Consider the following 25774-nt stretch of genomic DNA (forward strand, 5'->3'; position numbering starts at 1 on the left):
GTGCTGCAAATATTAGCCTTCTCTATTATTATTATAATTATTTCATATGGGTGGTTTCATTTTTTTCGTACAACATTAATGTGACTTTGATGTAATAACATGTAATTTGTATGTAAGTGGCTGTTAATTGGAAATTTCGATTGAAACAACAGTTAGAACTTTCAAGGCAGCCCTGATTATTTCTATGAAATACAAAACAGGCACCTCAAATGTTCCATAAGTTCTGTTTAGTCTGCAATAGAAGAAAATAGATGGTTATTAAGTTTAATATGAAAGCAATATCTTGTCATACAGTTCTGAAAGGCACAAAAGCAAGACATGCTTATACTGTGTCTAATTATGAAAAAGATCACATTTGCTTAAAGCACATCCCTGCATAACATACCACAATCATGAAAGAGCTGACAATGGCTTTAAACAATATAATGACATCACTGGAATCAATACGTAGTGCTTAATAATGTGAATTAAAAGAAAAAAAGCACAGCACTTTTCAGAGATTAATGCGGAATAAAAATGAACAGGTAAACACATTTAGCATATTGGACCACACTAACGGTATTATTATACGCTATATTCTATCATCGTTATTACTTTTTTATTACATTTTTAAAAATATATTCTTACTTTAATGTGAAAAGAAAGTCTGTGTAAGTGACCAGTACGAGCTGGACTAAAATATTTGTTACAAAACTATACCAGGTATTCCAATTAAAATTAGGCACGAATAATAAGTCGTGCTAAGTAGACTTATTGATATAATAAATCAACCATGACAATAGTGTGTAGATGTGTGAGTTATAGACGTTGCTGGACAGTGCTTAGCTTTTAATGCCCCATTTTCTGTTACATAAAATTGAGTATATAGAGTATGTAACTCTTGTTGATGTGTGTATGCATACCTCCCTACATTGGGTAATTGCCAAAATGTATTTTCAGATATTTGTGCCGCTGTTCTATCTCATATATATTTCTTGGGTATCCTACTTCCAAGTTCCTATATGTACAATATGTTTTGTTTTCCTATATATGTATTCCACATAACCTTGGCTCGAGGATATTAAAGAAAGTATCCAAGCTCCATAACCACTACCAATTAGGTTAGATAGACGCACGCTATAATCTATAGTAGTGGCAGCAGTAAATCATACAAAAACCGTGTGAGAATACACATTAAACCAAAACAGCCGTGTGAGAATACACAACAAACCAAAACAATATATTGATAAACTGCGCCAAAAAAGAGTGGTTTAAAGGGACCGTTTAGGCTGCATTAAAGCACCATAGCAACTTTATCTAAATTAAGTTGTTATGGTGTCAGGAGGCCCCCAGGCACACTTACCTTTAGGGGTTAAACCATTCCAGAACACTAACCCCAAAATTGCTGATCGCCAACCCCTGGGTGGCATCTGGCTTCTGAAAATTCAGCGTGAAGTGCAGCCGGGCAGGTGCGCAGCAGATGGTCCTAAGCTAATCAGTGACACCCCGTTCATAAAACTGGCTTGGAAATAAGGATTTTCTTTGTGCTGTAAAGAGAAAATAAACAAATAATAGTGCAACATGTAACAGTGTGGACATTAGAACAATGTAATAAAGGACAACTCACACTTTTAGGAGCTACTAAAAACTATTTCAATCAGCGCAGATGGTGAACGATGATGGTCAACAGTGCTAGGTTTTCTCCAATTATTGCACAATATGTGAAAATATAAAAGGAAAATTCCAATAAAATACAGTATGTATTATAGTTTCTGTATAGAATCTAGAAGGTATCCTACTTATTACTTACACATAATAGAGCAAGGACCTCCTCTGTTGATATATGGCTTTGGTAGCATGATCTCCTACAAGGATATGTGGAATCAGAGAGCCAGCAGAAAAAAAGGATATTTTCCAAAATATGTTTTGAAGAGTTTAAACTTGCTTATAAAAGGAGAACAATAACACCTGGAAGTGATTTAATGCTAGTCTTGTATACCCTGCAATTACTTTTGACGTCTGTGGCCAATATTCTAATAGTATCTAATTTGCAAGCATCACTCAGAATTCAGTTCTTTGGAATTTTCCCACGCTTGTAAAATGACACAGAGCACTGTGATTGGATGGCTTGAAATCCATCCAATCACAGTGCTCTGTGTCATTTTACAAGCATGGGAAAGTTCTTTGGAACTTTCCCACGCTTGTAAAATGACACAGAGCACTGTGATTGGATGGCTTGAAATCCATCCAATCACAGTGCTCTGTGTCATTTTACAAGCGTGGGAAAATTCCAAAGAACTTTCCCACGCTTGTAAAATGACACAGAGCACTGTGATTGGATGGATTTCAAGCCATCCAATCACAGTGCTCTGTGTCATTTTACAAGCGTGGGAAAGTTCTTTGGAACTTTCCCACGCTTGTAAAATGACACAGAGCACTGTGATTGGATGGCTTGAAATCCATCCAATCACAGTGCTCTGTGTCATTTTACAAGCGTGGGAAAATTCCAAAGAACTTTCCCACGCTTGTAAAATGACACAGAGCACTGTGATTGGATGGATTTCAAGCCATCCAATCACAGTGCTCTGTGTCATTTTACAAGCGTGGGAAAATTCCAAAGAACTTTCCCACGCTTGTAAAATGACACAGAGCACTGTGATTGGATGGCTTGAAATCCATCCAATCACAGTGCTCTGTGTCATTTTACAAGCGTGGGAAAATTCCAAAGAACTTTCCCACGCTTGTAAAATGACACAGAGCACTGTGATTGGATGGATTTCAAGCCATCCAATCACAGTGCTCTGTGACATTTTACAAGCGTGGGAAAATTCCAAAGAACTTTCCCACGCTTGTAAAATGACAAAGAGCACTCTGATTGGCTTAAACCCACCAATCAGAGTGTTCTTAGGCTAATTGCAGGGCGGGGCAAGGCTTTATAAGCCTTGCCCCGCCCTGCGGAGCTCAGTCTGCGCGGAGCCCTCCATGGGTGAAGATGGATTATTTTTTTGTGCGCTCGGGTTTTTTCTTTTTCGTCGGGTTTTTTTTTGCGCTCGGGTTTTTTATTTTATTTTTAGTTCGACGGCTATGATGGTTTTTTATTTGGCCTTTTTTGGGGCTGAAAAATGAAGATTTTAGAAAAAAGAAGACGTCGAATGGTAAGTTTAATTTTACTTTACAGGTTAGCAATTTTATTCCCCCCTCACTATTTTTTAGGGTGAGGGGGGTAGGTAGGGGCATTTTTTATTTGGGTGGGGGGTGGGTGACTAGGGGCTTGGGCACCCCTAGTCACCTTGATGGGGGGGGGGGGAATTTACTTAGTGCCCCCACCCGCCGCCCAGGGGTGGGGGCGGGGGGAGGACAGTAGGTCCCCCCCCATTATCGTTATGGCCCCCACCCGCCGCCCAGGGGTGGGGGCCGGGGGGGGGGGAGGACAGTAGATCCCCCCCCCCCTTATTACTATTATGGCCCCCACCCGCCGCCCAGGGGTGGGGGCCGGGGGGAGGACAGTAGGTCCCCCCCCCCTTTTTCCATTAGGGCCCCCACCCGCCGCCCAGGGGTGGGGGCCGGGGGCTGGAGGACAGTAGGTCCCCCCCCCTTATTACTATTATGGCCGCCGCCCAGGGGTGGGGGCCGGGGGGGAGGACAGTAGGTCCCCCCCCCCTTTTTTCCATTAGGGCCCCCACCCGCCGCCCAGGGGTGGGGGCCGGGGGCTGGAGGACAGTAGGTCCCCCCCCCTTATTACTATTATGGCCCCCACCCGCCGCCCAGGGGTGGGGGCCGGGGGGGGGGGACAGTAGGTCCCCCCCCCCCTATTACTATTATGGCCCCCACCCGCCGCCCAGGGGTGGGGGCCGGGGGGTGGAGGACAGTAGGTCCCCCCCCTTATTACTATTATGGCCCCCACCCACCGCCCAGGGGTGGGGGCCTGAGGGGAGGACAGTAGGTCCCCCATCATTCCCATTATGGCCCCCACCCGCCGTCCAGGGGTGGGGGCCGGCGGGGGAGGACAGTAGGCCCCCCGTCCCCCCCTTATTACCCTTTTTTTTTTTTTTTTTTTTTTTACAGTGAGCAGCCACAGGCTGCTCACTGTTTAGTGGACATGCCCCTACTCGCGATATAGCGAGTAGGGGCATTGGGGAGATTTTAATCTCCCTTGTGCTATTATGGGGGTCATATTGACCCCCATAGAGTGAGGGGGGGACCTGGGGGGCTTAGGAAGTGGTGGGGAGCTCTGCTCCCTGCCGCTTCTATAGTTACATATTACAAGGAGGGAGCTGCACGCCGGTAGCTCCCTCCTTGTAATAAACTGAACGAACAAACTAACACTGATACACAGTGTTAGTTTGTTCGTCTGATTTTTTCTATTCATTCATTCGTCTGTCTGATGAATGAATGAATAGGTGAAATTCCCGTTCGCATGTCCAGGTGTTTCACTGCACATGTGCGGGAATCTCAGGGCTATCTAGTGTGGGCAGATGACGTGTCCCACAGGGACTTCACCTACCCACACAAAGATGGCGGCGCCCTGAATAAAGATCGGGCAGAAAATAAAGAATAAAAAATAGGTAATGTGGGGGGCATAGGGGCATTTGGGGATGACTAGGGGGTCGATTGGATGTAGTTGAGGCGGGAGGGGGGTTAAAAAAAAAACGGAATTCGGCATGACAGTGCCGCTTTAAGAACAGAGCTTCAGAAGCTTGTCTTTCACTTAATGACAACGGCATTTTTTGCATTTTTTGCTGTTTGCGTTCAACTGCAATTTACATTTTACTAATTTATTGCACCGACGCATATTATATACCGTTTTTTAAAGGACAGAAAGGGCTTTAATTTGATGTAACATATATCTACATAAATGCTTATTTATTATAAGAAAAATACAGAAAAATGCAAAAAAAAAGAAATTTTTTTAGTTTTTTTTACAGTTTTTGCAATAATAATGTGTGCACAATTAGTGCAGGTTAAGGAAAGTAATTAAAAATAAATTAATTTAGTTGTTCTGATTTACAGAATATATAATGTGTCTGGGATTTTCAGTTTTTTTTGGTAGTTACAGGTCACAAAGCACAAGGAGTAAAATAAACTTTAAATGTGGAGCGATTTTAGAATTTGGTATGTTTGTCTTGTAAGCTTAATAGCCATAAAAGAAAACAAAATTGCCACACAAAAGTATATATTTATATAAAGTAGACATCACAGGCTATTGTCCTAAGGTTGTCTTGACACTTTCTAAGTAGCCATTTCACCGCCAATCTGTGCTAAATATTGGAGTAAAATTTAGTTTTTTGGGGTTTTTGGCACACAAACTTATAACAAAGCACTTCTCATGTGTATTTTGTAAAGTTGGTGTGTGTTATTCCTGTACAAAGTTTTATTTTGTGTTCAGTTACTTCTGCTGAGTACAACGATACCCTCATTGTATGTCTTTGGCACTATTTCGTGAAGCTACAGTGCCATATAGGAGACCTGTCCGTTTCAACATTTACAGTAGAATTTTGAGAGGCGGATTTAATGAGCCTATGCTTCCATTTGGGGTATTATAGTAGTTTGACTGTTCACAAAAACCCCAAAAAGGCCTACCATTTGTAAAAGTAGACACTCCAAGGTATCTCATATGGTGCATATTGTGCCTTAACATGCCCCCATTTTTTCACCAATATATGCCAAAGTATGTGGTAAAAAATAATTTTGGCCATTTTTTTACATACGGATTGCATTTTTGCTGGGCATTTTGTATATTTCGTATGTGCCACTAAGTTCAAAACACCCAAATTATGCTCAGCTAAGTCTTCGAGTAAAAAGACATCCCCAATGAATGTCTTTGGCACTATTTTGTGAAGCTACATAGCCATATAGGAGACCAAGCCATATCAGTTTTTACCGAACTTTGAATTTTGACGCTGGGCCTATGTGCAATTTCCAAGCATCTTCGCAGGTTTTAACTCCTTAAGGACCAAACTTCTGGAATAAAAGGGACTCATGACATGTCACACATGTCATGTGTCCTTAAGGGGTTAAATTCAAACTACCCCACAAAGGCCTACCATTTCTTAAAGTAGACACCCCAGGGTATTTCAAAAGGCATATTTTGAACCTTAGCGTGGGATCATTTTTCCGCTAGCTTGTACCAAGTGTAGTGGTAATAAGCGTTTTTTCTGCCTTTTTGACACACAAAGTGAGTTTGCACAGTATATTTCGCAAACCTTATGTGTACTACTACTGTATAATACTTCATATGTTGCTCAGCTATGTCTGCTGAGTACAAAAATACCCCCATATGTACCTTTGCCAGGTATATGTGGATGTTGAAGGGGCACATTTGAGACGCAGACATTCAGTTTTTTTCTAACTTTGAAGTTTTACGCTGTGTCCATGTTCCAATTTGGAGTAGTTTAGATGGTTGGTTATTGAAACTTCCCCACAGACACATACTATTTATTGAAGAATACATCCTGGGGTAATTCAAAAGGCATATTTTGAACCTTGGCGTGGGATAATTTTTCCGCTAGCTTGTACCAGGTGTAGTGGTAATAAGCGTTTTTTCTGCCTTTTTGACACACAAAGTGAGTTTGCACAGTATATTTTGCAAACCTTATGTGTGCTAACACTGTATAATACTTCATATGTTGCTCAGCTATGTGGTCTGAGTACAGCAATAGCACCGTATGCACCTTTGCCAGGTATATGTGGATGTTGAAGGGGCACATTTGAGACGCAGCCATTCAGTTTTTTTCTAACTTTGAAGTTTTACGCTGTATTTTTTAACATTTTAAAACTCGTTTTACTTTTTAAAACTATTTTTTAAACTTTTGTTTTGCTTATTAATTTTTTTAAAGTTTCCTAAACTTTCTTAAAACTTTTTTTTTACAGATTTAACATTTTTCTAAGCTTTTTTTTTTACCGTTAACCCCTAACTAGCAGTAAGCAGCACTAACAGTAAATTCCCCATTTTCCCATAACTCCCACCCACCCCAGCTAGCAAAATATTTAATTATACAATATTTAAATTAGTTAATTAAATAAATTGAACCCCTGAGGGTTAAAAAATAAATAAAAATTAATCGTCAGGTGTTAAAAAAAATTAGATCGCAGTATAATACTGTGATCTGTATTTTGATCACGGTAGGCAGTGATCGACTGGCAGGGAAGAGGTTAGTTAAATTTTTTTACTTAAACGTTATTAAAACTTTTTTTAACTTCATTTTTTAACTTTTTAAAACTTATTTTAAAAATGTTTTTAACGTGAACCCCTAGTTAGCCTAACACTAAATCCCCCAATTCCCCACTAACTTCCACCCTCCCCAGCTAGCTAAATTTTTCATTTTAAAATATTTAAATTAATTAATAAAATAAATTTAACCCCTGAGGGTTAAAATGAATAAATAATTATCCCTCAGGGGTTAAAAAAAAAAAAATCAGATCATAGTAAAATGTAATCCCTGTAGTCAGTGATCAATTGGCAGGGAAGGGGTTAATTTTTTATTAAACTAGGTAAAGGGGGGTGGGATTTTAATTTTACTTTATTTTTTTTTTTTTTACAGGGGGCAGTATCAGTGAAGATCCGTCTCCCTGCACTTCACAGTGAACCCGGAAGTGCAGGGAGGTGGAGGGTAAGTATACACAGCACATGTGCTCGCTCTGACAGGGCACATGTGCTGGGACAGCGCAAGTCGTATTAACTGTATTAGAGGCAGACCGGAGCACCATTAACCCCGGGTTAATTTTAACGGGTGACAGACGAGGTCCGTCACTCGTCGTTAAGGGTTTCCCCTGAGTGACGGACCTCGTCACTCGTCGTTAAGGGGTTAAGGACTGTGGCAGTTGTACAAGTTGTGTTTAAAACAAAACGTAAACAAAACCTTGAATTTGCGCTATATGTCTGTTCAACCATAATTCACATCTTTCATATTATGTGTACCCACACTTATTAAGTGTTTTTGCATAGCAAGACCACTTAATGTTATCTCACATATATATTATTATTCTTATTATAGCCAAATTTACCACCCTAACTCCTCCCACAGTTTTTACACTACATAGACAGTAATATACCGAAACGTGCGGATTGTTCCCGATCGGATTGCTATTACTTTGTGTAACGTTTCGCCGAATGGTTCACGGAATATCGTCGTTCTTGTGGCGAAATTGGTCCCATAGGAATGAATGGCAAAATGTTCAAAACTAGAGTGTGAGCTGGCAAAAGCTGAAAAATCAGGAGAGGATTTCTAAACTGCCACCACTCCCTCATTTTCAGGCCCACCTACACAAATCTTATATCAAAACGTTCAGCTATCCCTGCTGCCACTAAAAATGTCCACAGCTAAGCCATAGTCCTTATAGCTTTCACAATATGACCATTTGTTTGCAACTCACGCAGTCCATTGACATTCATTGAAACTCCACTCTGCAAAGCTCACATTTGAAGGGCAATTTCTAAACTGCGACTGTGCCTTCATTGTTAATATCTCAGAGACATACTATGCATCAAAATGTAGGTCTGGGTCTTGTGATTCTCACAATATAAAGCTCTTCACTGTAGGATTTATAGTTTTTAAAATACGACAGTTTGAAGATGGCAACCGCAAAAATACTCTGACCTGTGCCAGGCTGCAGCAGCAAGTGATGTCATAGACAGGGCCTTTGTACACCTGCTAATGATTTTATAACTGTATGTTTTAATGTAACTGTGAAGCACTTTGGGCAACAACGTTGCAATTAAATGTGCTATATAAATGATAACAGTTACTCCGCCCACTCTAGTTGTAGACTACTGGTGGAGGCAAGAACACTTCACACAATTTCCCCAGAAATTGTAGCTTTTCTAGTTATATATCATTTTGTTCAGGAGAAACATGGCTTTCATGTCACATCAAATATCTGTATATTAAACATAACTTAATATGAATACAAGAAAAAAAAGAAATTGAGAAATTAAGAAATTTAATTTTTTTTAGTTCTGCATGGCATTTTAACTGTGAATGTCACAATACTGGTAGCTGTTCCTGCAATAAAGTACACATATTTGTATTCAGCAACGTCTCACAAGTAAAACAGTAACCCCTATGTACAAGTTTTATGGCGTTTTGGAAAGTTACAGGGTCAAACATAGCACATTAAATTTTTCAGTTTATACACATTAAAATTTGCCAGACTGGTTATGTTGTCTTTGAGACCAAATGGTAGCCCAGGAATGAGAATTACCCCCATGATGGCTTACCATTTGCAAAAGTAGACAACCCAAGGTATTACAAATGGGGTATATTCAGTCTTTTTTAGTAGCCACTTGGTTAAAAACACTGGCCAAAGTTAGCGTTCATATTTGTTTTTGTGTGAAAAAAGCAAAACACCAATATTTGGCCAGTGTTTGTGACTAAGTGGCTAATAAAAATGACTGGACATATACCCCATTTGCAATACCTTGGGTTATCTACTTTTGCAAATGGTATGCCATCATGGGGGTAATTCTTATTCCTGGGCTACCATAAGGTCCCATAGGCAACACCAAACTGGCAAATTTCAATGTGAAAAAAATTAAATGCAAGCCTTATATGTGACTCTCTCACTTTCCAAAACACCATAAAACCTGGACATGGGGGGTACTGTTATACTTGGGAGACTTCACTGAACACAAACATAAGTGTTTCAAAACAGTAAAACATATTACAACAATATCATCAGTAAAAGTGCAGTTCGTGTGTGAAAAATGCAAACAACTTCACTTGCACTGAAAATATCATAGTTGTAATACAATTTACACATTTTGAAATGTTTGCGTTCAGCAAAGTCTCCCAAGTAAAACAGTACCCCCTATGTACAGGTTTTATGGTGTTTTGGAGAGTTACAGGGTTAAATATATTGCATGCAAATTAAATTCACTGCACTTTCTGCCTCGGTTGTCAGTCAGCCACGTCAATCAAATTGTAATGAATTAAATCACATAATTATGTTAAAAGATTATTTAAATATACACATAGAATTTTAATATATATTTAAATATATGTATTTAAATTCTACGTGTATACTTATGTAATCATTTATGTAATTATATATATTTATATTTATATATATATATATATATATTTGCGGTTATTTGTATTTTATATATAGATATATATAGAATGTCATTCTAAGTGTATTTTGTTACCTATATATATATATCCCAAACAAATTACCGTTAGAATGAAATTACATATGTGTATATATAATTTATTTTAATTATAAAAAATATGTTTTATTTATTTTATTTATTATTGTAATTATACGTGTGTATATATATATATATATATTATATATATGTAACTTCATTCTAAGTGTATTTTAATACCAATATATGTACTTATATTATTAAAATACATTACGTATGAGGTTACATATATGTATTATATATTCATAAAATTTATTTTACATGTTTAATTATTTTTTTCACTACCCACCAGCAGGGGGACTGTCTGACAGCCCAGACAGTCTCCCTGCTGGCACATCCACAGCCAGCCTCTTTGAGAGCGATCACATGGCCCCCGGGGCCTGATTTGCCGGGGGAGGGCTGCCTGGGCGGTCAGGCAGTCCTCCCAAATAGGATCGCGGCGGAGGTAAGTACCACGGACCTCCAGGGGCTGAAAATCGTTAAGGCATTCTATGCCGCTGCAACGGCTTTAAAGCCCATTATAACGGGGACGGCATAGAACGCCGTTATGGTGTTAAGGGATTAATGATGTATGTATGTGTATATAAAAGTACTTAGATCATATATATATATATATATATGATCTCAGTACTTTTTATGTAATTTAAAAACTGTTTAATAACTTTCTCAAACTTTTTTACAAGCATGATAGTTCAAGAAGGCCCCCTGCAGGCACTGCATTAGCCGGCTATTCCGGCGATGTGATCGCGAGGACCCTGCGGTCACATGGGGGGGGGGGGGGGGAACGGGCAGAGGGGGTCTGCATGAGCTCCCAGGCAGATTCCAGGATCACGACTGCCGGCGTGGGATCAGCGGGGACTCGGTAAGTGCCCCGGACGGCAGGGACATTCTATGCCGCCCGCCGGCGTTTAGGAACGCCCTCCATCCTTGAGGGGTACATGATAGTGAAATATCCAGTATTTTTACAAAAACTTTAATCCTAACTCTCTTTCTAGAGCATGGCATCCACTCCAATACTACCTTAACAAAACACAGTATTAATTTTTCTATTTTCTATCCATATAAAGTAGGTTAAAGGGTTACTCCAAACAAATATCACTAGTTTTGGTTATATTAACCCTTACTGTGCATCCCACAGTAATAATGAAACTTCTCTTAGTAAAACAGACCTTAACAACAATAAAACTCACAGTAATGGGGGGCAGAGCTTGACACCATAACGGAGCAGACACCATTGGTCAGAGCTCTGGAGCTATACAGCACAATCTGCAAAAAATAGACAGCATCCCACACAACCAACGGCCAGCTGCAGCGTACCTTGCAGAACCCGCAGATGCCCTTCTTTTCCACCCTGGGCAAGAAAACCCGAAATTGAGGCCCCAAGGTCTACCACGTGAGCGGACAGCAGCCAGAACTCACCAGGGGACTCAGTCCGTGGTATATACCACACTGCTCTGGAACGCCAGAGGTACAGGCCGTGACAGCCCGCACACAGGCTACAGAAACAGGCCTAGCTGACCTGAAGTGAAATCTCAATGCCCTAGGGAGAACTGTACAGAGCCTGCAAACAGCACAAGCCTCAATTGCCAGACAACTTAATATACTAGATGACAGGGGCAGGAGAAAAAATATAAAATTAAGAGCGGTCCAAGAAGCACTACAATTGGAAGAACTGCCCCATTTCATCAGGTACTTGGTGGCAACAGTCCTGCCGTCCAAACGGGCCAAACAGTTTATATTTGACGGAGTGTACAGAATCGCAAAATCACCCTAAGCCCCCATATTGGCAGCACGAGATCTCATCCTACGCTTGCTTCATGTGCCTTAGATGAGTTAAATTTTATGTTTTTGTGTATATATTTTCTTTATCCGTGTGTGGCATGAAACACATTTTATTAGTTCTGTTGGTAAAATTCCAGATCATACATTTTATCTGACCTGGTCTCTTTGTTCCTAGTTCCAAAGTTCTTGTTTATTTTAGGATGTAATTTCAGCTGGATAGAATGTGTGGTTTATCATTGGCCTATGAATAAAAGCAAAATGTCATGTTTATTGTGTATTTTATTGTTAATAATGGAATATATTATGAAATAAGCATTTGCTCGCTTGCACACCCACGCACTCTTGTATATGCAGACGCAGTCATTGTTCCAACAAATAAAGTTTTCAATAAGGACTGTTTAGTTCATCCACTTTCATTGTAATTTTCAATATTCGGTTATCAGGATAACAATTTGTATAACTAAACATACTGTGCTTATTGTCTTTGCTTTTTCCCCTTTAATGTATTACATACCTACAGAAACACACATACACACACACTGCATTCACTATACACACACTACACAAACACACACACTGCATTCATTATATACACACACTACATTCATTATATACAGACACTACACAAACACTCTGCATTCATTATATACACACACTACACAAACACTCTGCATTCATTCTATACACACACTACACACACACACACACACACACACACACTCTGCATTCATTATATACACACACTACACAAACACACACACACACTCTGCATTCATTATATACACACACTACACAAACACACTCTACATTCATTATATACACGAAGTACACAAACACACACACACACACTCTGCATTCATTATATACACACACTGCATTCACTATACACACACTATACACACACTGCATTTACTATACACACACTGCATTCACTATACACACACTACACACACACTGAATTCACTAGACTCACACTACACATACACTGCATTCACTTTATGCACACTACACACACACACTGCATTCACTATATATACACACTATACAAACACTCTCTGCATTCACTATACACACTACACAAACACACTCTGCATTCATTATATACACACTACACAAATACACACTGCATCCACTACACAAACACACACTACTCCCCTGTCTATACACACAGCATCCACTACATGTGGCATGTATATTTTGTGCATTTACCTTTAGAAATAGTTTATTTTTTCAAAATGGTAAATGTACAGAATATCGGTAAGTTATCGGCTATCGGCCTGAAGGTTTACAGATTATCGGTATCGGCTCTAAAAAGTCAATATCGGTCGATTCCTAATTTCTACACTTTTCTTGAAAGGGGCTCTTTTATAGATAATTCATTAAACACACCCAGAGCTTTTTACCTTCTTCTGTTAACTCCCCTGAGCTAACAGAAATGGAAGGTGGGCTCTGCTTGAGCACGTCTACCCCCCCTCCTTCTCAGAACACTGCAGTCCTTGCATGAGCCAACGCATGCATGCAAAGCAGGAGGTGCGCTCTGATAGGCTATTATTCCATGAAAAGGCTTTTCGTTTCTCCCAGGACAGTGGAGTGTCCCTTTAACTACCTCACAAACTATTCAGTATTAACATATGTCCCTGTATCTTTGGCCATCAACTTCATACACCCCCTGCACGTTCATGTATCAACTCCCCATCATTTCCTTTAGATTGTAAACTCTTGAATCATCTTGCTAAGTATTTTGTATTACCGTACTGTAACAGCTTGATTATAAGCTACGGGCAGAAAGCTCTATTACATTAATTTGTAAAATAATTTCATAAGGAGAACGTACACGCACTGGCAATTCAAAAGGAGTTTTTAAATCTGATTTTTTTTTTTTTACATAATCTTTGAAAGATTCAGCTCAGATTTTTTTTCCAAAGACTATGTCAAAGTAGTGTCAGCAGAATATATGAATACAAATTGAGATAGCTTGATGTTGGTTAGATTCTTATTTATTTTAAAAGCACTATTTATTTTAAATCGTATTTTATTAAAAGCCTAACAAAATGAGAGAAAAAGTTATGTCAATGTAGACAGAACTTGTTGTCAAGATGAAGATGTCTATCCTGACCACACACACATGGTCTGTTATTCGTTCTGTGCTAATAGTTATCAACAGGGCCTGGCAGACTCCACAATAGCTGACCTTAAGGACCATTTGTTTTCCTGCTGTGAAATAAAAGGGGATTTAGGTTTGCTTAGCAGGGTGTCTTTCATAAGCCATTTAAACTCCTAGCAACAAATTATTGTTGGACAAGGGTTCATTGTTAAATTGCTTACATATCGTATTATAAAGTGGCCTGGCTAGCTCTAATCTGAAAAGCTGTTATTTCATCCCTCGGAAGTGTCATCTTCTAACGTTCATGGCTAGGAGGAATTTACCTTAATTAGAGGCATTATAAACATCAGATCAGAGAGTATACTGACATGTGGCCAAAATAAACTCTTCTAAAATGTTTTCTGTAAGGTGCAGGATGGTCCTCTAAAGTGGAACCCAAGGAGCACCCAACAAGCTTGGCATGGTCCTTAATTTTGACTTGTTTATCAATAATTCTTCACGTGCTATCCATGAAACAGTTGGTCCAAAAAGTTGGTAAAGACAAACTAGTGATGGCAGACCCTGAACCATGCTCCACTTTTAGGGACTGGAAAGAGTTTAACATAGAAATTAATTATAAAAAGATTAAATGCACTCACTTTTGTGCATTACCCTCTGATTTATAGTTCTGTAATTACGACAATTGTGTGTTTGACATGTGCAGCTTCCAGTCACTGATATAACTATTAATTGACAGCTCTCTGTATTGGTTCTATTAAATGGTGTGTGGTAAATGTTTGTTTGCAGTTTTTTTTAAATTTATTTTATATATATATAATAAAATAAATGCAGGGTTATTCGCTCTAAGGTGAATTGTCAGTGATTTAAAATACGTATTGGCCAAAATAGCTGAAATGAAAATAGAGCGGACTGTACACACTAAACTTTGTAAATCTATATTGAATTCACGATAATTTACACTTAAAAGGTTACTTCAAGCACCATGATCGCTTCAGTGATTTGAAGTGTTCATTGTGCCTGGAGTCTATGGTGTATGTCTGTATTTTGCTTTGAAATGTTGCACCTACAGAGATTTGTAGAAAAATGCAGTTATGCACTTAGGAGTAGAGAATGCACAAGTATTGATGAATATGGGAATTATTATAGACTACAAATTAGGCAGCAATATGCAATGCAGTGGCTAAGGCCAGTAAGGTATTGGCATGTATATATAGGGGCATTAATTCTGGGGATGAGAATAACATTTTGCCTCTTTAGAAATCAATGGTTAAACCAAACCTTGAACATGCTGTGCAATTTTGGGCACCTGTTCTAAAGAAATATATTATGACACTAGATAAAGTACAGAAACGGCCTACAAAATTAATAAAAGGAATGGAACATTTTAGCTATAAAGAAAGGACAGGAAATAAAACTCAGAAATTGGTATAAATAGATCCTCCCCCTTCCCATCAGGCAGTCTTTGTAACCAGCTTCACAACTTTCGTAGTATATTGGTGGAAATGTAATACTGCCATGCATAATAAGTATGAAACTATTTTCCTTATTCCAGATCAAACATAGCAGCATTGACTTCTGGGAATATTCAAGCTGTATATATAGAGGGACAGAGTTCAAATACAGCTAATAGTTATAAAAAACATTATTGAACTCTACAAACCTCACAAGTTTTATGAAAAGCCAAACAAGTAATTAACTAGATAGTGTCAATTTTGCGAGTGGAAACTTGCAGAAATTAAAAATGATTACTAAAGTGGTCATCTGGTGATACAAACAGCTAGTATCCACAACTTTTAAATCAAAGTCAAATTGTATTTGACAAAGTAAAGCATACAAATTAAAACAGTCAGGTAATTGCTCCAGAGAGCTAACCTCGTAATGGCCAATAAATAGCCCTAACTGTGCACCTGCAATCAGCAAGATCTACTATATACTATATATTTCTTCTTATTAATTAATGTGTTTATACACTAAGAAACACTTTTAAGTCTTACTTGCTAAATATTATAGACATTTTATAAACCTAAATTTTAATACTCTTAAATGAACTTTCTTAACTTTTACCCCAATTAACAATATATCATTATCAAAACCTTGAGATACCTGACACAAATACATTACATGGCTATGTGCCTACACTTTTCCTCTATTGTTGTATGTATCACATATTATTGTATATTTAGACAGTATGCTGCACACAAGAATTTAACACAACTACCTCTTACTGTCTAAATATAATTATTTTTATTTTTTTTAAATTCTGTTTGTTTCTTTTAATACAATGAAATATCCATGTACTCCTTTTAAGCTTATGAGTCACCATGGACAGGGCCGCCATCAGGGGGTGACAACCATAACGGTTGTCACGGGCCTGGGGGGCCCGGCCGCCCGGGCCCCACGTGGAGCGGCAAAACTGCCGCAGGTGCATCTGCACCGGGGCCCATCAGGTGGCCCAAGCATCTAAAAATAAAAAAAAAATAATTGCGGTTACACCGCAAGGGCTGATGGGAGGAAGTGACGGCCGGTCACTTCCTCCCAGCTTACTGCGCGCGGGAGGAGAGCGGAGGGAGAGCGGAGGGAGAGCAGAGGAACAGAAAAAGGAGAGAAAAGGCATCCCCTACCTCCCATCATCCCCAGCCACCCTCCTGCAACTTAAAGGTAAGAGGAGGGTGGCTGATAAATGAGGTGTGTGTATGTATGTGTCTGCAAGTATGTATGTCTGTGTGTGTATGTCAGTATGTATGTATGTGTGTGTGTATGTCAGTATGTATGTCTGTATGTGTCTGCATGTGTGTGTGTTTGTCAGTATGTATATATGTCTGTGCGTCTGTATGTATGTCTGTGTGTGTCTGTATATATCTGTCAGTATGCATGTATGTGTGTATGTATGTATATATCTGTCAGTATGCATGTATGTCTGTGTGTGTGTGTGTATGTCAGTATGTATGTCTGTGTGTATGTCTCTATGTGTGTATGTCAGTATGTATGTGTGTGTGTATGTCAGTATGTATGTCTGTGTGTCTATCTGTATGTGTGTGTGTATGTCAGTATGTATGTCTGTATGTGTCTATCTGTATGTGTGTGTGTTTGTCAGTATGTATATATGTATATATGTATGTCTGTATGTCTGTGTGTGTATGTCTGTGTGTATGTATGTCAGTATGTATGACTGTGTGTATGTCTGTGTCAGGGTACCTGCGGTCTCTACCTCCGAAAGAGGTAGAGACTTAGCTGTTCCTCCATCCAGACGGCCTGATGGCTCCCTTCCCCACGGTCTTCCGGTCATGCAAGGCCGGCCGCGAGGGAGTGACTGCCTTTTACAGCATCTAGGCAGGAAGTTGTCATCAGGACACTCCTCCGGAACGACCTGTCACTCAATTGCTGCAGGACCAATCAGGACGCCTCGGAGGCGTGGTTACTGCTCTGAACAGGGTATTTAACAGAGCTTCGTTCATTAGCTCATTGCCCTGTCGTGGTTCTAGCTTGTTCTAGTCACTCAGTGCTTGTGTATTCTATTATCCCTTTTGGTTTTGACCCGGCTTGTTTACCTTACTCTGCTTATCTCTGTTACCCTTGATTCGGCTTGTCTCTCGCTTACCTGTCTTCTGTTACCCTCGACCTCGGCTTGTCTTTGACCATTCTATACTGTACTACTTACGTTAGTCCGGCCATTCTAAGGTCCGGTATACGTATCTGGCTACTGTTTGTACTCTGCGTGTTGGATCCCTGTCCCGATCCTGACATTACGACAGGGCCAATGGATCCTGCAAGTACAAACAGTCAGCTTGCTTCTCCTGATCCTAGGTTTGAAGCCATGGATCACAGAATGGATCAGATGGCACTTGCGCTACAGGCTCTATTATCTCGTGCCAATAACCCACCAGAGGAGATACGTAATACCCCTGTTTCTCCTGTCGGTTCAGGTCTAGAGGTAGCCACAGTGGGTGCTTCTTCTCGCATTACCCCCCCAGTACGCTATGGTGGGGCTCCTGAGAAGTGTCGTGGTTTCTTAAACCAAATTAGTATCCATTTTGAATTGCAACCTCGCTCTTATCCTACAGATAGGGCAAAGGTAGGATTTATTATCACCCTACTTATTGAGAAAGCTCTGAGATGGGCCAACCCATTATGGGAGAACGATAACCCATTAGTTTATAACTATAACGCCTTTGTAGCTGCTTTTAGAAGAACATTTGACCCTCCAGGTAGAAAGGTTAATGCAGCCAGATTACTGTTGCGTCTGAAACAGGAGAACCGAACACTGGTGGATTATGCACTAGAGTTCAGGTCTCTGGCGTCAGAGGTCAAGTGGAATGAGCAGGCGTATATGGATGTATTTTTGAATGGCTTATCTGAAGTAATCCTTGATGAGGTTTCTACCAGAGAACTCCCTGAGAATTTAGAGGATTTAATTTCGTTCATCTCTCGTATAGATGAACGTTTAAGAGAGAGACAGAACACTCGAGAGAGGAACCGGAGACCTTCTTTTAGGTTAGCCCCCGCTTTTCCAAGTCCTGACTCCACGGTATCTTTGCTTCCTTAACCTATGCAGATAGGGTATACCCGCCTCTCTGAGGAGGAAAGACAGTACAGGAGAAGAGAGGGTTTGTGTATGTATTGTGGAGCTAAGGGTCATTTACTCTCGAACTGTTCTAACCGCCCGGGAAACGCTCGCACCTAAGTCTCTCTAGAGGACAGGCCTTGGGTGTTTCTATTTTGTCCTCTACTCCTAATTATAAAGATCACAGGCTTCTGCTACCAGTTTCCTTAACTTGCGGGAGGGAAGTAGTAAGGGCTATGGCTTTGATAGATTCCGGTGCTGCTGAGAATTTTATCGACCAAGCCTTTGCTAGTAAAAACAATTTCCCATCCCAGCTAAGGGAGACACCCTTGGCCGTTGAGGCCATAGATGGTAGACCACTACTAGACCCTGTTATCTTTCGTGAGACCATACCCATTGAGTTAAATGTTGGTATCCTACACGTGGAGAATTTATCTCTTCTGCTCATTTCGTCTCCTTCCGTTCCCATAGTTCTGGGGTACCCATGGTTGAAAGAACATAACCCTATTATTGATTGGGAGTTAGGGGAGATACTCTCGTGGGGCCAGAGCTGCCAGGATCGGTGTTTGTGCAAGGTTTCTCCATTAGCTAATATTAACATACAGGAGAATCCTACTCAGTCCACAGAAAGACAAATACCAGACCTTTACCTAGACTTAAGGGCAGTGTTTGACAAGAAGAATGCCGATTCTTTGCCGCCACACAGGTCATTTGACTGTAACATTAAGCTTCTACCCGGGACTATGCCTCCGAGGGGCCATGTATATCCTTTGTCTGTTCAGGAAAACTCGGTTCTAGAGGAGTATATTCAGGAGAATTTAGAAAAGGGATTCATCAGGAGGTCTTCTTCTCCGGCCGGGGCGGGGTTCTTTTTCATTAAGAAGAAGGATGGCACGCTGAGACCTTGTATCGATTACCGAGGCTTGAATAAAATAACTGTCAGAAATGCCTATCCTATCCCACTGATTACCGAGTTATTTGATCGTCTTAAGGGCTCCAAAATCTTCACCAAGTTAGATCTCAGAGGGGCTTACAATTTGGTGAGAATCCAGCAAGGTCACGAGTGGATGACGGCATTCAATACCCGGTATGGCCATTACGAATACACTGTTATGCCATTTGGACTATGCAATGCTCCTGCAGTATTTCAAGAGTTGATTAATGAGGTACTTAGGGAGTTTCAGCATGATTGTGTTATTGTTTACCTGGACGACATACTAATACACTCTAAGGAGATTGAGACTCACCATAGACAGGTCAGAAAGGTGTTACACAAACTTCTGCAACATGGTCTATACTGCAAATTGGAGAAGTGCAGTTTCGATCAGTCTCAGGTAGACTTTCTTGGGTACGTGATTTCTGGGGAAGGTTTTAAAATGGATCCTGGTAAACTCCAATCTATTTTAGACTGGCCTTTGCCCAAAGGACTCAAGGCTATCCAAAGGTTTATTGGTTTTTCCAACTACTATAGGCGCTTCATTAATGGTTACTCCTCTATCATTGCGCCTATTACCAATATGACCAAACAAGGGGCTGATACTAAGTTCTGGTCTGAGGAAGCTCTTGGTGCTTTTAAGACTCTCAAGGAACTTTTTGCCTCAGCTCCCATTCTAGTTCATCCTGATACTACTCTGCCTTTCTTGCTCGAGGTCGATGCTTCTGAGACAGGAGTTGGGGCTGTTCTGTCTCAAAGGTTAGGGGTGGATAAACCGTTACACCCTTGTGGTTTCTTCTCTAAAAAATTTTCTGGGCCTGAGAGCAGATATGACATCGGGGAGAGGGAACTGTTAGCGGTCATTAAGGCTTTAAAGGAGTGGAGACATTTACTGGAAGGGACACTACACCCTGTTACTATCCTAACGGATCATAAGAACTTGTCCTATATTGGGGAGGCTAAGCGCTTGTCCGCCAGGCAGGCTCGCTGGGCTTTGTTCCTCACTCACTTTAATTATGTACTTACGTATAGACCTGGTTCTAAGAACTCTAAAGTCGATGCTTTGTCTCGTCAATATGAACCATCCACTATAACTGAACCACTTCTGTCCTCCATAGTTCCTAAGGGGAATATCATCGCGAACACGAATCTCAGGATTCACTCTCCATTGCTTTCTGAGATCATGAAGTTTCAGCATTTGGCACCCAAACAGACTCCTGGGGATCGACACTTCGTTCCTGCCGCTCTCCAACTGGAGGTGCTACGCTGTCTCCATAACAGCAAGGTGGCTGGGCATCCTGGCATCCGCAAGACTTATGCGCTGGTCTCTAAAGATTTTTGGTGGCCTGACTTACGCAAGGATATTAAAGAATTCATCGGGGCATGTGAAGTTTGTACCAAGACCAAGCTACCCCATTCGCTTCCATGCGGATTTCTGCACCCTTTAGAGGTTCCTGAAAAGCCTTGGTCCTGCCTGGCAATGGACTTCATTGTTGATTTGCCTATCTCTAAAAAGCAGACTGTCATCCTCACTGTGGTAGACAGATTTACTAAAATGGCTCACTTCATTCCCTTACCTAAACTCCCATCTTCGCCCGAATTAGCGGAGATATTCGCCAGGGAGATTTTCCGTTTGCATGGGATACCTTCCCAAATTGTCTCTGACAGAGGCTCCCAATTTGTTTCCCGTTTTTGGAGATCATTCTGCTCCCAACTAGGCATCAAATTGAATTTCTCCTCTGCCTATCATCCTCAGTCCAATGGAGCTGCTGAACGCACTAACCAAAAAGTTGAACAATATTTACGTTGTTTCGTTTCAGAACACCAGGACGATTGGGTCGGTTTGATTCCTTGGGCGGAGTTTGCACATAACAATCTCATTTGTGATTCTACACATTATAGCCCTTTTTTCTTGAATTATGGCTTTCATCCTTCCATCCTTCCTTCGGAGTCTTCTTCTCAAGGGATACCGTCGGTGGATGTTCATGTTGCCAAATCCTTCTGCACAAATCCTTCTGCGACAAATCCTTCTGCACAATTCTACGCTGGTTAAAAAACACGCTGACAAACGTAGAAGGGCAGCACTGGTGTTTGTTCCAGGCGATAGAGTATGGTTAAGTACTAGAAACATTCGGTTAAAAGTGCCGTCCATGAAGTTTGCCCCTCGATATATTGGACCTTACAGGGTACTGTCTCAAATTAACCCAGTTGCGTATCGTTTAGCGTTGCCTAATGCCTTACGCATTCCTAATTCATTTCATGTTTCCTTGCTAAAACCATTAATATGTAACAGGTTCTCCTCCACGATCGCCCCTCCCCGCTCAGTTCAGGTGGAGGGTCAGGAGGAGTATGAGGTCAATTCCATCGTTGATTCTCGAATCTCCCGGGGGAAACTGCAATATCTGGTCGATTGGAAGGGTTATGGTCCTGAGGAGAGAAGTTGGGTACCTCAGGAGGAGGTGCATGCTCCCCGTCTCCGCAGGGCCCTTCTCGCCCTGGTGTATTCCGCCCGGTGGGCGTATCTGAGAGGGGGGGTACTGTCAGGGTACCTGCGGTCTCTACCTCCGAAAGAGGTAGAGACTTAGCTGTTCCTCCATCCAGACGGCCTGATGGCTCCCTTCCCCACGGTCTTCCGGTCATGCAAGGCCGGCCGCGAGAGAGTGACTGCCTTTTACAGCATCTAGGCAGGAAGTTGTCATCAGGACACTCCTCCGGAACGACCTGTCACTCAATTGCTGCAGGACCAATCAGGACGCCTCGGAGGCGTGGTTACTGCTCTGAACAGGGTATTTAACAGAGCTTCGTTCATTAGCTCATTGCCCTGTCGTGGTTCTAGCTTGTTCTAGTCACTCAGTGCTTGTGTATTCTATTATCCCTTTTGGTTTTGACCCGGCTTGTTTACCTTACTCTGCTTATCTCTGTTACCCTTGATTCGGCTTGTCTCTCGCTTACCTGTCTTCTGTTACCCTCGACCTCGGCTTGTCTTTGACCATTCTATACTGTACTACTTACGTTAGTCCGGCCATTCTAAGGTCCGGTATACGTATCTGGCTACTGTTTGTACTCTGCGTGTTGGATCCCTGTCCCGATCCTGACAGTCTGTATGTGTGTGTGTTTGTCAGTATGTATATATGTCTGTATGTATGTATGTGTGTGTGTGTGTATGTATGTCAGTATGTATGTGTGTGTGTATGTATATATCTGTCAGTATGCATGTATGTGTGTATGTATGTATATATCTGTCAGTATGCGTGTATGTCTGTATGTATCTGTGTATGTATATATCTATCTGTGTGTGTGTGTGTGTATATGTCTGTATGTATGTATGTGTATGTATGCCATTATGTATTTATGTGTATGTATGTATGTCTGTATGTCAGTTTGTATGTGAGTATGTATGTACGTCAGTGTGTGTGTGTGTGTATCTGTATCTGTGTATGTGTCTATATGTATGTGTGTATCTTTCTGTGTGTGTGTCCTTTTGTGTCTGTGTGTGTGTATTCCTGTGGGCGGGATTTTGAGGCGGGCACACGGGGGCCCAGACCTTGAGCTGTGTTAGGGGCCCCACAATTTCTGATGGCAGCCCTGACCATGGATATGCAAGTCGCATTAAAAATTGATGATATGAGCACATGCCTCCTTTTTTTGCTCCTAGGCATTATAGTCCTAGTAGTATTTTCCCTTATTACGGCAGAACCAAATTACATTTTTGTGATCAGTAGATTAGGTTCACATCAAAGCTCCCCTCCACTGTAGCACTGGTGCCAGAAGGGTGTGTTCAGCTACAAGGATCTGCCGATTAATAAAGCGGCAGACACAATATTCTTTATTTGCATCACGTGGTACCGACTGAGGTGTACATGTCATAAAGCAGTGTTCCTTCTACTATCAGCACCCTATCAGATAACATGATCGCGATTAAATGAAACTAAGCATTATGGGAACGGTAGTTCTTTCTTATTTTTTCTTATTCTTTTGAAATACACTTCATTTTTAATATTGATCGAATACAAATAGAGCTACTTATAAGAGAACCTGTTTCTTTTTTTCTCTAATCGACTGTTTATGCACAATGCGCCCTCCATAAAATCATTCCTACAAAACTATTGGCCTGGTGAGCATAATATAAAGATCAAGACTTGCTTGAGCAGACTTCTTCCAAACTGCTGTAAAGGACAGGAAAAAAGACTGCCTGATTAGAAGGGGTAGGATCTATTTATACCAATTTCAGAGTTCTATTTTGCTGTGAGGGGAGGAGTTAACCCATGAGTAAGTGCTGTCATGTTTGATCAGGAAAAATGTCTATATTCCACTTGTTCACTTGTAGTATTTATATCGTAATATAATCATAGCTTTGAGTGTGCTAGAAATAATAATAGTTTAGTTAACATTTTATCTTGAAATAATTAAAGGGACACTATAGTCACCTAGACCAATTCAGCTCAATGAAGTGGTCTGGGTGCCAGGTCCCTCAGGTTTTAACCCTTCACATGCAAACATAGCAGCTTACATGTCATAGCAGGGTTACTCCAACCTCTAGTGGCTGTCTTTCTTACAGCTAGAGGCGCTTCTGCATTGTGAAATTTCCTATGGACTGTTAGAATGCGCACGCGGCTCTTGCCGTGCATTCCGCTCCACTTGGGAGCTGACGTCGGCGGGCTAGGAGAGGTCACCAGCGCTGAGGGAGCCAAGCGCTGGATTAAAGTAAGCTGCTGAAAGGGTTTTAACCCCTTCAGCGCCACGGGAGGTGGACCCTGAGGGTGAGGGTCCCCCAAGGATGACATAGTGTCAGGAAAATGGATTTGTTTTCCTGACACTATAGTGATCCTTTAAGTAATAATCAGTGACAGATTGGTCATTAGTTTGTCATTAATGCACCAAATGAAGAAATTATTTGCTTTGAGCGTTTTACCACCAATTGTATTAATAGCTAACTAATGCTTTCTCACGAGAATGAACTACATTTTCACTGTGATTTGTACTTATTATTATTATTATTATTACTGCCATTTATATAGCGCCAACAGATTCCGTAGCAGTTTACAATATTATGAGAGGGGGGGATTTAACTACAAATAGGACAATAACAAGAAAACTTACAGGAACGATAGGTTGAAGAGGACCCTGCTCAAACAAGCTCAAACAAGTCTATAGGAGGTGGAGTATAAAACACATTAGGACAGGAAATATCAATCAAATAAGGTGGGAGTGAAGCAGAGCTGGAGGAGAGAGTAGAGTGCTGCCCTATAGGAGAGAGCAAGAGACAGGTATGTGAGGTAGAGGTTACTCTGGGAGGCCATAAGCTTTCCTAAAGAGATGGGTTTTAAGGCACTTCTTAAATGATTGAATACAAGGGGAGAGTCTGATGGCGATAGGCAGGCTATTCCATAGGAAGGGAGCCGCCTGCGAGAAGTCCTGCAAGCGTGAGATGGCCGTACTTCTACATTATTTATAAGTTGTGTACATTTTTTATTGTTATGTTCGTATTTGTGAATGTTAAATGAAGAAAAGGTAAAAATATACAATTCTCTAATAAAGCAGTTTGTGTGCCTGTTTAAAACATAAGGAGTATTGGCATCATTACAACTTTTATTTTATGCTTTTATGCTGGTGATCTACATAATGTAATATTCAGCAATTTATTTTTGTAAAGGAACACTGTAGTCACCAGAACAACTACAGCTTATTATATTTGTTCTGGTGAGTATAATCAGTTCCTTCAGGCTTTTTGTAGTAAACGCTGGCTTTTCAGAGAAAATGCAGTGCTTACATTACAGCCTAGGGATACCTCTACTGGACACTCCTCAAATGGCTATCAGAGGTGCTTTTTGAGGCAATGCTGCGACATTCAGTATCCCCACACTCTTTCAATTCAGTGCATCTCTATAAAGAGATTCCGATTGGCCAGGACTGTGTTTGGCTTGCGCTGGCTGTGCCCCTGATCTGCCTCATTGACAACCAATGGGAAAGCATTGTGACCGGCTTTGATCATCACTTCTGATGATGTCAACCAAGGAGCCAGATCAAGGGCAGAGCCAGCAGCAGACTGAAATAAACGTAAGATTTTACTATATTTAGGGGGACAAGGGGGAACCAGGGGGACTAGATGGTGTTCTTAACACTATAAAGTCAGACATGCATGTTTGTGTTCCTGACCCTATAGTGTTTCTTCAATTTTTTTTATTCTAGTGTGAATTGTCCAGGATTTCACTCAAATTTTAGATTTGTAGGCCAAAATAGTTGAAATGACAACACTGTTGAGTGTACGCA

General features: G+C 40.8%; 1 protein-coding gene across 1 annotated transcript in view; it reads left to right on the forward strand.

Moving 5' to 3' along the window:
• Positions 1 to 25774, forward strand: part of SMYD3 (SET and MYND domain containing 3) — an 839309-nt gene that overhangs the window by 92438 nt on the left and 721097 nt on the right. The gene's annotated exons all lie outside the window — the stretch shown is intronic.

This window comes from Pelobates fuscus, chromosome 2 (genome assembly GCF_036172605.1).
Source record: "Pelobates fuscus isolate aPelFus1 chromosome 2, aPelFus1.pri, whole genome shotgun sequence".
In the NCBI taxonomy this organism is placed as follows: Eukaryota; Metazoa; Chordata; class Amphibia; order Anura; family Pelobatidae; genus Pelobates; species Pelobates fuscus.